General features: G+C 41.0%; 1 protein-coding gene across 1 annotated transcript in view; it reads right to left on the minus strand.

Moving 5' to 3' along the window:
* Positions 1 to 10,051, minus strand: part of MGAT3 (beta-1,4-mannosyl-glycoprotein 4-beta-N-acetylglucosaminyltransferase) — a 143,343-nt gene extending 133,292 nt beyond the window's left edge. The window contains exon 1 of the mRNA XM_089674285.1: positions 9,596 to 10,051. The gene's annotated coding sequence lies outside the window, so the exon portion shown is untranslated. The remainder of the gene's footprint in view (positions 1 to 9,595) is intronic.
* Positions 10,052 to 12,250: the final 2,199 nt, after the last annotated feature.

Consider the following 12,250-nt stretch of genomic DNA (forward strand, 5'->3'; position numbering starts at 1 on the left):
AGTCACATTAAAAACGTGAGCCATTATTGGCGTTTTTTCTCATTTAAAGTTTAGTTTAAGCAAAAAAAATATTTTTTTGGTAAGAAAAAATCCAAAAACGCTGGTTTGCCGCGATTTACAGTGTTTTTCAGCGTTAGAGCATTTTTACAGCTAAAAAACTCCTCTAGAAACCCACTAGTTCTGGGTTTTTTTCCAGCCAAAAAACGACCCTGCCAAAAAACATTGATTACAGTCTATATGTGCATGGACACATAGGATAACATGATGGGGGTTTACTGGATGTAGAAAAAAATGTCAAAAGCCAAAAACAGCAGCTGTAAAAACATCTAGTGTACATGAGGTCTGACAGCTATGACCAAAGACATGCCTTGAATGTAACATACACTGAGCTTTCACTAATGAGCAGAATGTAAATGAGAACACAACAAAAAAATCATTGGAATGCTTGATAAAATAAAAATAAAATGTATTGAAAATTTATTTTGAGAAACAGTTAAATTGGTGGCTTCATCTCTATTTTACTACTTTTGCTTTACAATAGGACAGCAGTTTAGCAGTTCACCAGTACATGCCACTCTTGTAAAGAGATGCCTGGGACCTTCTCCCTACAATCATAATTGTGCTGCACAGTTTAAACGCTTCCATTGCTAGAAATATTAGGGAAAATTGAAGAAAGCCCTAAGGCCCCTGTCACATGAAGCGTCTAATCAGGTCTGCCTGTCAGTTTTTCAGGTGGATCTATGTTTGCGTTTAGAAGCGTTTTTTTAAGATAACATCAGGAGACCTTCCAAAATGCACAGAATGCACTGAAAAACAGTAAAAAATTAATTATTTCAGACATTTTGAGAGAAATAGAGAGAGCAGAAGCAGAGAGAGCAGTATGTGTTGAGATTACCCATCTTTACTGGTCGTTTTCACTATGGATCCCATCATGCGCATAATGCAGCACATTGTACCATATTTTCCTTCACGCAAAACCTGGAACTGACTGCGCTGGTGTACTGGGTCCATTTGAATACATAGAAACCGCTTTGCATGCATTTCTGATCATGAAAAAAGGCTCTGGACAGCATCTGGACATGGAACAGTTAAAAAATGCTTCTAAATTCAAACGCTTATAAGCGCGGTTAGCCACGTTTGTACGCATTTACTAACGTTTGGTGTTTGAAAAAATCTACTCCTGAACGTTTGCTGTGTTCACAAAAACAAGTGTAAACTCAACTGCCTGTAAACGACTGTAAACGACATATGTACATGGACACACAGGAACAAATTAGGAAGAGTTCAGGGGAAGCTGAGAAAAACACAGAAAAGCTCCTGAACCTGAGTTTATCAGTTGCAGTGTACATGAGCCCTGACATTTGTTCCTGTAGAAGATGCACTGGATTTACTAAAAGCAAATAGAGAAATAGAGTGTGCACTTTGAACGTGCATGTGAAGCCCTGCTAATCATGTGAAAGCAAAAATGCCTTTTTTTTTTAATGCTCTATGCGCATGATTGGATATTCTTTGCAAAGTGAAGTTCAATGCACACTGGCTACTCCTAGAGTTTAGTATTTTGCCTGTAGAAGCAACTAATGTTATCCTATGTGCCCATGCAATTAGGTAGTCTAGAGGCATTTTTTTAAGCTCAGCGTTTAGAGGCAGAAAATAAACACTTCTGTTTTGCATTTTTGAAAGCGTATTTCTGCCAGAAAAAAAATGCTAAATGCTCTTAAACACTAATGCAAAAAAAATGCTCAAACTTAGCATTTTTTCTTCCAAGAGCATTGGCATTTTTTTAAGCCAGAAGGCATGAAGCCTGAATTGAGCCTGAATGGAACCACATTCACTAAGCTCTTGGGAAAATAAATGCAACTGTATTTGCAAACTACACAGTCTATTTGCCATTAGTAAATCAACTCCAAAATCTTTTAGATTCCACATATACACGTTTGTTGACATTATGGGATTTGTTCAGTATATAGCCCTTCTACATATGAAACACTGATTTGTACATCCTGTTTATTGAGATCATTAGTGTATAGTTTGCGACTAAAGCCCCGTGCAGACGAGCTCAGTATCGGCCGCTGTCGGCCAGTTCAACAGAAACCACCCAACGTTCAGCCCGTGTGTACACCCCCCTGTCCAACAGAAACCGGCTGAACGGCCAGCTTCTGTTGAATGGGCATGCTGTAAAACCAACATCCAATCGGCATCCGAGCATTGCTGGCAGCCAATGGCTACCAGTGCTGATCGGTGTGTTCTGGCAGGGAGGCCGTCCCCCTGTCAGAACACATTAGCTCAGCAGGGACATCCCGAGCTCTTCAGTTTTATTTTGGTCAGCCTGCTGGGTTGAATGAAAAACAAACTGATAGTGTGTATCGTGCTGACCGGCTTCTGACGAACAGGACTGTTGGAAAATCAGCATTCGATCAGCCACTGCAGCCAACGGCTGCAGCAGTAATCAGTGCATCCTAACAGTGGAGAAGTCCCTGCTGTCAGAATACAATAGCACAGCGGGGGAGATTCCTGCATCCATATTGCTTGTGTGGATGCAGGAACCTGAGGGGTTTTTGTTTGTTTAGCACTCTGGTTGAACGAATAAAAACTCACAGTATATACCCATCCAAATTAATTCAAAAATAAGATCAATTAACCCTCACCTTGTAAAACAACCCATTCACTTTAAAACAGAAATGAAAGGCAAAACATTTGTGTATAGATATAAAAAAGAAATTTATATGGTGGGGAAAATAATTATTTTATCCCCTGCAGATTTTGTAAGTTTGCCCACTTTTAAAAAGAAATGAGGGGTCTATAATTTTTATCATAGGTGTATTTTAAATGATAGAGACAGAAAATCAACCAAAAATCCAGAAAAAACACATGATACAAATGTTATAAATTGAGTTGCAGTTCAGTGAGTAAAATAAGTATTTGATCCCCTACCAACCAACAATAATTCTGGCTCCCACAGACTGGCTATGTGCTCATGTGGTACACAGATTAGTCCTGTCAATTTAAGAAGGTGCTCCTAAGGGCAACTTCATTTACAAATGGAAAAAATAGAAAATACCCATCATTCACCCTCGGTATGGAGCTCCAAGCAAAATTTCACCTCATGGGGTAAGGATGATCATGGAAAAAGTGAGGGATCATTCCAGAACTACACGGGAGCAACTTGTGAATGATCTCAAAGCAGGTGGAACCAGAGTCAACAAACAATTGGTAACACAATACACCACCATTGATTTAAATCCTGCAGCACCCACAAGGTCCCCTCCTCAAGAAGGCACATTGTCAGGCCCGTCTGAAGTTTACCAGTGAACATCTAAATGATTCATAGAAGGATTGGGAGAAACTGCTGTGGTCAGATGAGATCAAAATTGAGCTCTTTGTCATTAACTCAACTCGCTATATTTGGAGGAAGAAAAAAGCTGACTATGACCCTAAGAACAATATCCCTACAGTCAAGCATGGAGGTGAAAACATTATGCTTTGGGGCTGTTTCTCTACTAAAGGTACAGGTCGACTTTGCCGCACTGAAGGGCCAATGGACGGGTCCATGTATTGTAAAATTTTGAATGAGAACCTTCTTCCCTCAGCCAGAACACTGAAGATGGGTCATGGATGGGTCTTCCTGCATGACAATGACCCAAAATTACTGCCAAGGAAACAAAGGAGATGCTGAAGAAGAACCACATTAAGGTCATGGAATGGCCTAGCCAGTCTCAAGACCTTAATCCTATAAACAATGTATGGAGGGAGCTGATACTTCAAGTTGCCATGCGACAGCAAAGAAACCTTATGGATTTAGAGACGATCTGTAAAGAACAGTGGACCAAAATCCCTCCTGAGATGTGTGCAAACCTGGTGAACAACTGCAAGAAACATCTTACCTCTGTGCTTGCCAGCAAGGGTATCTCCACCAAGTACTAAGTCATGATTTGCTTGGGTATCAAATACTTATTTTACTCACTGAATTGCAACACAATTTATAACTTTTGTATCGTGTGTTTTTTTCTGGATTTTTGGTTGATATTTTGTCTCTAACATTCAAAATACACCTATGATAAAAATTATAGACCCTTCATTTCTTTGTAAGTGGGCAAACTTACAAAATCTGCAGGGGATCAAATTATTATTTTCCCCACTGTAAATACCTTTTTTTCCCTTAATAATTGATTACATTCCCTCTGTTCTCAGCTGCATAAGAGCTGAGGGAGGAGAAACAGTATACACTGATCTTCCCAGTGAATGGTTGTGGGGGGGGGGGGGGGGCTGTGGAGTGTCAGAACAAGGAATATGAAATGTTGAGTTTACATATTCTTTAACAGTTTTCCATTTTTCTATGTTAAATTTCCATAAAAAAATATCCTTTCATAGTACAAATTCTAGTGAGTACTATAGAAGGAGAATGATATTACTGAGCTTATTCATGTAGATGATAAGATACAAAACTTAATGCCCAATGTAAGAAAACCTGAAAATTCTCTCTTGGTGCTGTGCTCACACTGCAAGGGTTGACTGCTTGTTTAGATCCAGCAGGACATAGGAAAAGAGATTTATTTACTGGATCCTCCATGCTGCTAGACCAGTCCTCCTAGTTCCCCCTTGCTCCAGTGGTCTAAGGTCCTGATGTCATCAAAACCTTTACGGGGTCCATAATGCTGAGGGACAGTCCACTGCCAGAACATGGGGAGTGCTGTCTGCTTAGGAGTGAAGGATAAGGTAAGTAAAAGTGCTTTTACTGTTCCATAGAACAAGCAAGCAGTTAACCCTTGCAGTGCAGGCACAGTCTACCTGCAAGGGAGAATTTTCACATTTTGTGGCATTGGGCTTTGAGTGATTTTATATGTACAGTAAGTAAAAAGTTTTTGCCCTCTGAAATCTACGATACCATGAAAGTCTCAAATTGTTCAGATACCTAACAATTACTAAGTACTTGTACACAGGAATGCGGTGAGGTTCCTGTGCGAATCACATGCGATGTTCCACACCGCAGAAGTGTGAACCCAGGCTCAATGTTTTTATTATTATAGTTTTGTAAAAAGAATTGCGACCGTCCAGTAATATAAACAAGACAGAATATAAAAATGTGGATCATCTTAATACACAACAATCAAGATAAATAGCTGGATCAGACACAATGTAGCGTTCAAGAAATCTAACTGGATAGCAATGAAGGACATACTTCCCTTCATTATTTCTATTCCATTACTCTGAATGAATTTGAAGGTTATAAACTTACTTTGTGAAGGAGGTTGTGGAAAGAGATTGTCCGCAGACAGGCAGCAATCACAACACGAAAGGAGATTTTTCAAGTAAGTTTATACTAGATTGTCAATTAGAACTATTATTTGTATTGCTATTACAATGCTCATGTTATAAAATGAAAATGTATGCTGTAACCAAGTGGAACTAAACCCTCCTATCTTTTACAGCCATTTTAAGCCTCTGCCTGATGTACAGTTGCAATTGTGCCACATGTGATCAGTTATGACACCAGATGGCTTGACAGTTCAGCTGAGAGCACAAACAACTGGGACAGATATCATCCACAACATGCCTTGAATGTAACTGTTTAGGGAAACATTTAAATTAATGGGTTTAGTTGTGCTTTAACACGACCTTCCTGAGTTTTTGAAGGGAACACCTACTAACATAAAAATGACTTTTTGGTAAACAAGCTTCATTCAGTGTGCCGTGGACCACAAGACTTGCATGTATTAAACTTGAACTTCGAGCACAAAAACACATATAAGTATATTCCTCAATAGCCACAAGGGATATAAACCTACTTTATGTGTACCAAATGCCTTTACAAACCCATATATTACCTTGTAAAAGTTGTGATTACATCATCACAATGCTGTACATAGCCTGTGCAGAGTACAACTATAAGAGGGATGCGGCTGCTTGACCCACTAAAAGCTGTTGGACGAAAACTACAGGAGGGGAGGGTACAAGACCACTCATCCTACACATGTTGAGAGAGCAACAATGACCAGTCTTTATTACAGGAAACACAGATACAGAGAGAATTTTTTATACTGGATTACTGCACAGATCTGGCAGAAATACACAAATCATACCAAGATTCAACTAAGAATACATGCACCTCCTGTAGACAACATCTGCTGATCCTGAAGTTTAGCCTTGAAGTCTAAAAATGACTTATTATTATGATAGCCATACACATAACAATAAATACACAACTAATATACAGTCAATTATATCAACGCATATTTCACCTGAAAGTCCTCCTTAAATACAAAAATATTTTCCACCTGGACCAAATATTCATACACAACAAAAGGATTTTATTTTTTAACAAAACAAATACACGGTTCCAATACGATCCTTTCCTGGGAACGATGGCTATATCTATCAATCACATGGTTCCATGTCTAGAGGTGTTAGTATGATGTCTCCATAAACCAAACCACAAATGTATTGATACAACATACCTCGGTATCGTGGTCTCCACCTGATCACTCAGAACACTGCTGCATTTGCACTCTTAATATAATGTGGTCATTCAGGAACAACCAACTGTGAACTGAGAAATCTGAAAAACCAGCTTTACACACACACCATCCTAAGATCTGACAATGCTTAGCAAGCAAAGAAAACAAACTGAAACACCAGTTTCACAGGTTTGTAGAATGACTTGGCCTATGTCAGCTACCCCAGAATGCATTATTACAGATCTACCCAGGATGATGGAGTACAGATTATTGTCCAATATGGGACGTATGGGATTAGTTTATGTGATCTTCATCCCTGATGGGCCGCCAGACGCTTCACCATCAATTGTTAATGTGCTCAAGACTATAGGACTTTAGCAGTGAAAGTGTTAAAACAAAGCGGTTATTAATTGATGGAATGCCTGAGTGCACCTGTGTCACAAGGTCACCGAATATGATGGCTGCCCATTACTGGGAGGGGCCTGCCCATTATTGGGAGGGGCTGCTTCTTCCTGCAGTAACTTACTGCGCACCATACAAGACTCCACACTACAAGATAACAGGCTTCGGGGGCATCTACATAGAGATCAATGCTGGGGGGGGGGAGGGGGGCAGGGGGAGCAATGATCACTGGAGGCATCAGGATTGCTTACATACAGAAACAGATAAGATAGATCTATAACATGCTCACTACAAACAGACATAGATGTGAGATTTTTATAGGTATAAATCTATAGATATATCAATACATGAAAGATTTGTATAGATACAAAGATATCTAAATACATGATAGACCTGTATCATGTTCAGTACAAGCAGACATAGATGTGAGTTATCTATAGGTAGAAATCTATTGATATCTAAATAGACTGTAGATCTGTACAGATATACATAGATGATAGATTGGTGTAGGTATAAAACTGCACATACAGAAATAGATGTTATAGATGTAGATCTGTAGAGATATACAACTATACATATATATATATATATAATCTGTATGTATCTGTAGGTATAAATCTACAGATATATAAACATATGATAGAACTGTATCATGATCAGTGCATGCAGAAATAGATGTGAGATCTGTATAAGTATACAACTATACCAAACAAATAGATTTGTATAGGATATATATATATAATCTGTAAAGATATACAACTATAGACATATAACAAGATGTTGGATCTGTAAAGGTATACAACTATACTGTACTTAGAAACAGGTGTTAGATCTGTATAGGTATAAATCCATACAGAGCATATATAGGTGTTAGATCTGTATATAGTGTATATAGGTGATAGATCTGTATATAGTGTATATAGGTGATAGATCTGTATATAGTGTACATAGGTGATAGATCTGTATATAGTGTACATAGGTGATAGATCTGTATATAGTGTACATAGGTGATAGATCTGTATATAGTGTACATAGGTGATAGATCTGTATATAGTGTACATAGGTGATAGATCTGTATATAGTGTACATAGGTGATAGATCTGTATAGGTATAAATCTATACATAGTGCATATAGGTGTTAGATCTGTATATAGTGCATATAGATGTCAGATCTGTATATAGATGTCAGATCTGTATATAGTGTATATAGGTGTTAGATCTGTATATAGAATTAATCTCTATATAGGTGTCAGATCTGTATATAGTGGATATAGATGTCAGATCTGTACATACTGTATATAGGTGTTAGATCTATTTATAGTGTATATAGGTGTTAGATCTGTATATAGGTGTTAGATCTGTATATAGTGTTTATAGATGTCAGATCTGTTTATAGTGTACAGTATATAGGTGTTAGATCTGTATATAGTGGTCAGATCTGTATATAGTGTATATAGGTGTTAGATCTGTATATAGTGTACAGTATATAGGTGTTAGATCTGTATATAGTGTATATAGGTGTTAGATCTGTATATAGGTGTTAGATCTGTATATAGTGTATATAGATGTCAGATCTGTGTATAGTGTACAGTATATAGGTGTTAGATCTGTATATAGTGTATATAGGTGTTAGATCTGTATATAGTGTACAGTATATAGGTGTTAGATCTGTATATAGTGTATATAGGTGTTAGATCTGTATATAGTGTACAGTATATAGGTGTTAGATCTGTATATAGTGTATATAGGTGTCAAATCTGTATATAGTGTACAGTATATAGGTGTTAGATCTGTATATAGGTGTCAGATCTGTATATAGTGTATATAGGTGTCAGATCTGTATATAGTGTACTGTATATAGGTGTTAGATCTGTATATAGTGTACAGTATTTAGGTGTTAGATCTGTATATAGTGTACTGTATATAGGTGTTAGATCTGTATATAGTGTACAGTATATAGGTGTTAGATCTGTATATAGTGTACAGTATATAGGTGTTAGATCTGTATATAGTGTACAGTATATAGGTGTTAGATCTGTATATAGTGTATATAGGTGTTAGATCTGTATATAGTGTACTGTATATAGGTGTTAGATCTGTATATAGTGTATATAGGTGTCAGATCTGTATATAGTGTACAGTATATAGGTGTCAGATTTGTATATAGGTGTCAGATCTGTATATAGTGTATATAGGTGTCAGATCTGTATATGGTGTACAGTATATAGGTGTTAGATCTGAATATAGTGTACAGTATATAGGTGTTAGATCTGTATATGGTGTACAGTATATAGGTGGGTGTCAGATCTGTATATAGGTGTTAGATCTGTACAGGAATAAAACTGCACAACATAAATAGATGGTGAATGTGTAGAAGGAGAGAAGGACCCAATATAGACAGCAGATGTGTATGGGTATAAATGTCTAGCTGTATAAATAGACGTGGGATGTGTGTAGATGTCCAGCCATATAATGGAGGTGGTGGTGGGGTGATGAGTATTCAGGGGCCAGCAGTGAGATGATGGTGTGTGATCAGTGACATAGGTGACCTCATACAGTGACAATGCTTCATCATCCTCCTCCTCCCCCTCATCAACCCCCCACACTGACTGCTCCCAGGAATGATGAGGGGTGTCAAGGTGAATGTCCTCCAGTGATGGGCCGATCACGCTGACACATCGGACCCAATCCCCCGCCCCCCTGTACATTTCCTTGCCCCCCCTGTGGCCCCCAGTGCTCACCCATTGCAGAGAGGGGCTCCCAGGCGGCCGATCCTCAGTCTTGTCAGGCAGGACGGGAGGGGGGAGGCAGACGGTCACCTAACAGCCCGGGCTCCTCTCCAGCAGCCCCCTCCTCAGGCAGAGGAGCCCCCCAGCCTCTGATCCCATCCTGTCCCCGATGTGTCCTCGCAGCTCCTCAGCCTCAGGACATGGACGAGCCTCGGCTGGGATAAACAAAGAGCCGGTCCCGCAGTCCTGGCTGGATGAATGAGAGTGGAGGAGGCAGTGATGTCCTCTGTGGAGATGGCTCCTGTGCGCGGCTCTCCTCCTCCTCCCTCCTCCCTGTACAGCTATGTAGATGTGGACGGATCCCTACAGCGATCCCGCTCCTCCATCATCAGCCCTATGGCCGTGTGTGGAGCATCCTTCCCCTTCTTCCCTGGTCACAGATCTCGTCTCCATCTCCGCCTCATCATGGATCCCCCTGTCCCCCATTTCTGCAGCTCCCTCCCTCTCTTCCCGTCCACTCTGACTCCTCCTTCTCTCATGATAAGAAAAATCAAGTGGAATAATAAGAGGGAGCCAGGAGCAGTCCTCCTACAGCATGGAGGAGGCAGCAACCTGTGTCTGGGCTCCTCTTCTACTAGCAGGGATTGCTAAAGTCATAGACTTCCTCCTCAACCTGTCACTAAGCAGTAGGGATCTCATCCCAGACAGAAGACTCCTTCCCCAAGTAGGGATCTCATCCCAGACAGAAGACTCCTTCCCCAAGTAGGGATCTCATCCCAGACAGAAGGCTTCATCCAAAAGTAGGGATCTCATCCCAGACAGAAGGCTCCTTCCCCAAGTAGGGATCTCATCCCAGGCAGAAGGCTCCTTCCCCAAGTAGGGATCTCATCCCAGACAGAAGGCTCCTTCCCCAAGTAGGGATCTCATCCCAGACAGAAGGCTCCTTCCCCAAGTAGGGATCTCATCCCAGACAGAAGGCTCCTTCCCCAATTAGGGATCTCATCCCAGACAGAAGGCTCCTTCCCCAAGTAGGGATCTCATCCCAGACAGAAGGCTCCTTTCACAAGTAGGAATCTCATCCCAAACAGAAAGCTCCTTCCCCAAGTAGGGATCTCATCCCAAACAGAAGGCTCATTCCCCAAGTAGGCATCTCATACCAGACAGAAGGCTCCTTCCCCAAGTAGGGAACGCATACCACAGAGAAAGCTCATTTCACAAGTAGGGATCTAATCCCAGACAGAAGGCTCCTTTCACAAATAGGAATCTCGTCCCAAACAGAAGGCTCCTTCCACAAGTAGGGATCTCATCCCAGACAGAAGGTTCCTTCCACAAGTAGGGATCTCCTCCCAGACAAAAGGCTCCTTCCATAAGTAAGGATCACATCCCAAAAAGAAGACTTCTTCCACAAGTAGGGATCTCATACCACACAGAAGGCTCCTTCCCCAAGTAGGGATCTAATCCCAGACAGAAGGCTCCTTCCCCAATTAGGGATCTCATCCCAGACAGAAAGCTCCTTCTACAAGTAGGGACCTAATCCCAGACAGAAGGCTGCTTTCACAAGTAGGAATCTCATCCCAGATAGAAGTCTTCTTCCACAAGTAGGGATCTCATCCCAGACAAAAGGCTCCATTTCACAAGTAGGGATCTCATCCCAAACAGAAGGCTCCTTCCCCAAGTAGGCATCTCATACCAGACAGAAGGCTCCTTCCCTAAGTAGGGAACTCATACCACACAGAAAGCTCATTTCACAAGTAGGGATCTCATCCCAGACAGAATGATCCTTCCCCAAGTAGGGATCTCATCCCAGACAGAAGGCTCCTTCCACAAGTAGGGATCTCATCCCAGACCGAAGTCTTCATCCACAAGTAGGGATCTCATCCCAGACAGAAGTCTTCTTTCACAAGTAGGGATCTCATCCCAGACAGAAGTCTTCTTCCACAAGTAGGGATCTCATCCCAGATAGAAGTCTTCTTCCACAAGTAGGGATCTCATCCCAGACAGAAGGCTCCTTCCACAAGTAGTGATCTCATTTCAGACAGGAGGCTCCTTCCCCAAGTAGGGATCTCATCTTAATCAGAAGGCTCCTTCCACAAGTAGTAATCTCATCCCAGACAGACGGCTCCTTCCCTAATTAGGGATCTCATCCCAGACAAAATGCTCCTTCCACAAGTAGGGATCTCATCGCAGACAGAAGGCTCCTTCCCCAAGTAGGTATCTCATCCCAGACAGTAGGCTCCTTCCCAAGTAGGGATCTCATCCCAGACAGAAGTCTTCATCCACAAGTAGGGATCTCATCCCAGACAGAAGTCTTCATCCACAAGTAGGGATCTCATCCCAGACAAAAGTCTTCTTCCACAAGTAGGGATCTCATCCCAGACAGAAGTCTCCTTCCACAAGTAGGGATCTCATCCCAGACAGAAGTCTTCATCCACAAGTAGGGATCTCATCCCAGACAGAAGTCTTCTTTCACAAGTAGGGATCTCATCCCAGACAAAAGGCTCCATTTCACAAGTAGGGATCTCATCCCAAACAGAAGGCTCCTTCCCCAAGTAGGCATCTCATACCAGACAGAAGGCTCCTTCCCTAAGTAGGGAACTCATACCACACAGAAAGCTCATTTCACAAGTAGGGATCTCATCCCAGACAGAATGATCCTTCCCCAAGTAG

This window comes from Staurois parvus, unplaced genomic scaffold (assembly GCF_062004578.1).
Source record: "Staurois parvus isolate SC_StPar_1 unplaced genomic scaffold, SC_StPar_1.0 ptg000149l, whole genome shotgun sequence".
NCBI lineage: Eukaryota > Metazoa > Chordata > Amphibia > Anura > Ranidae > Staurois > Staurois parvus.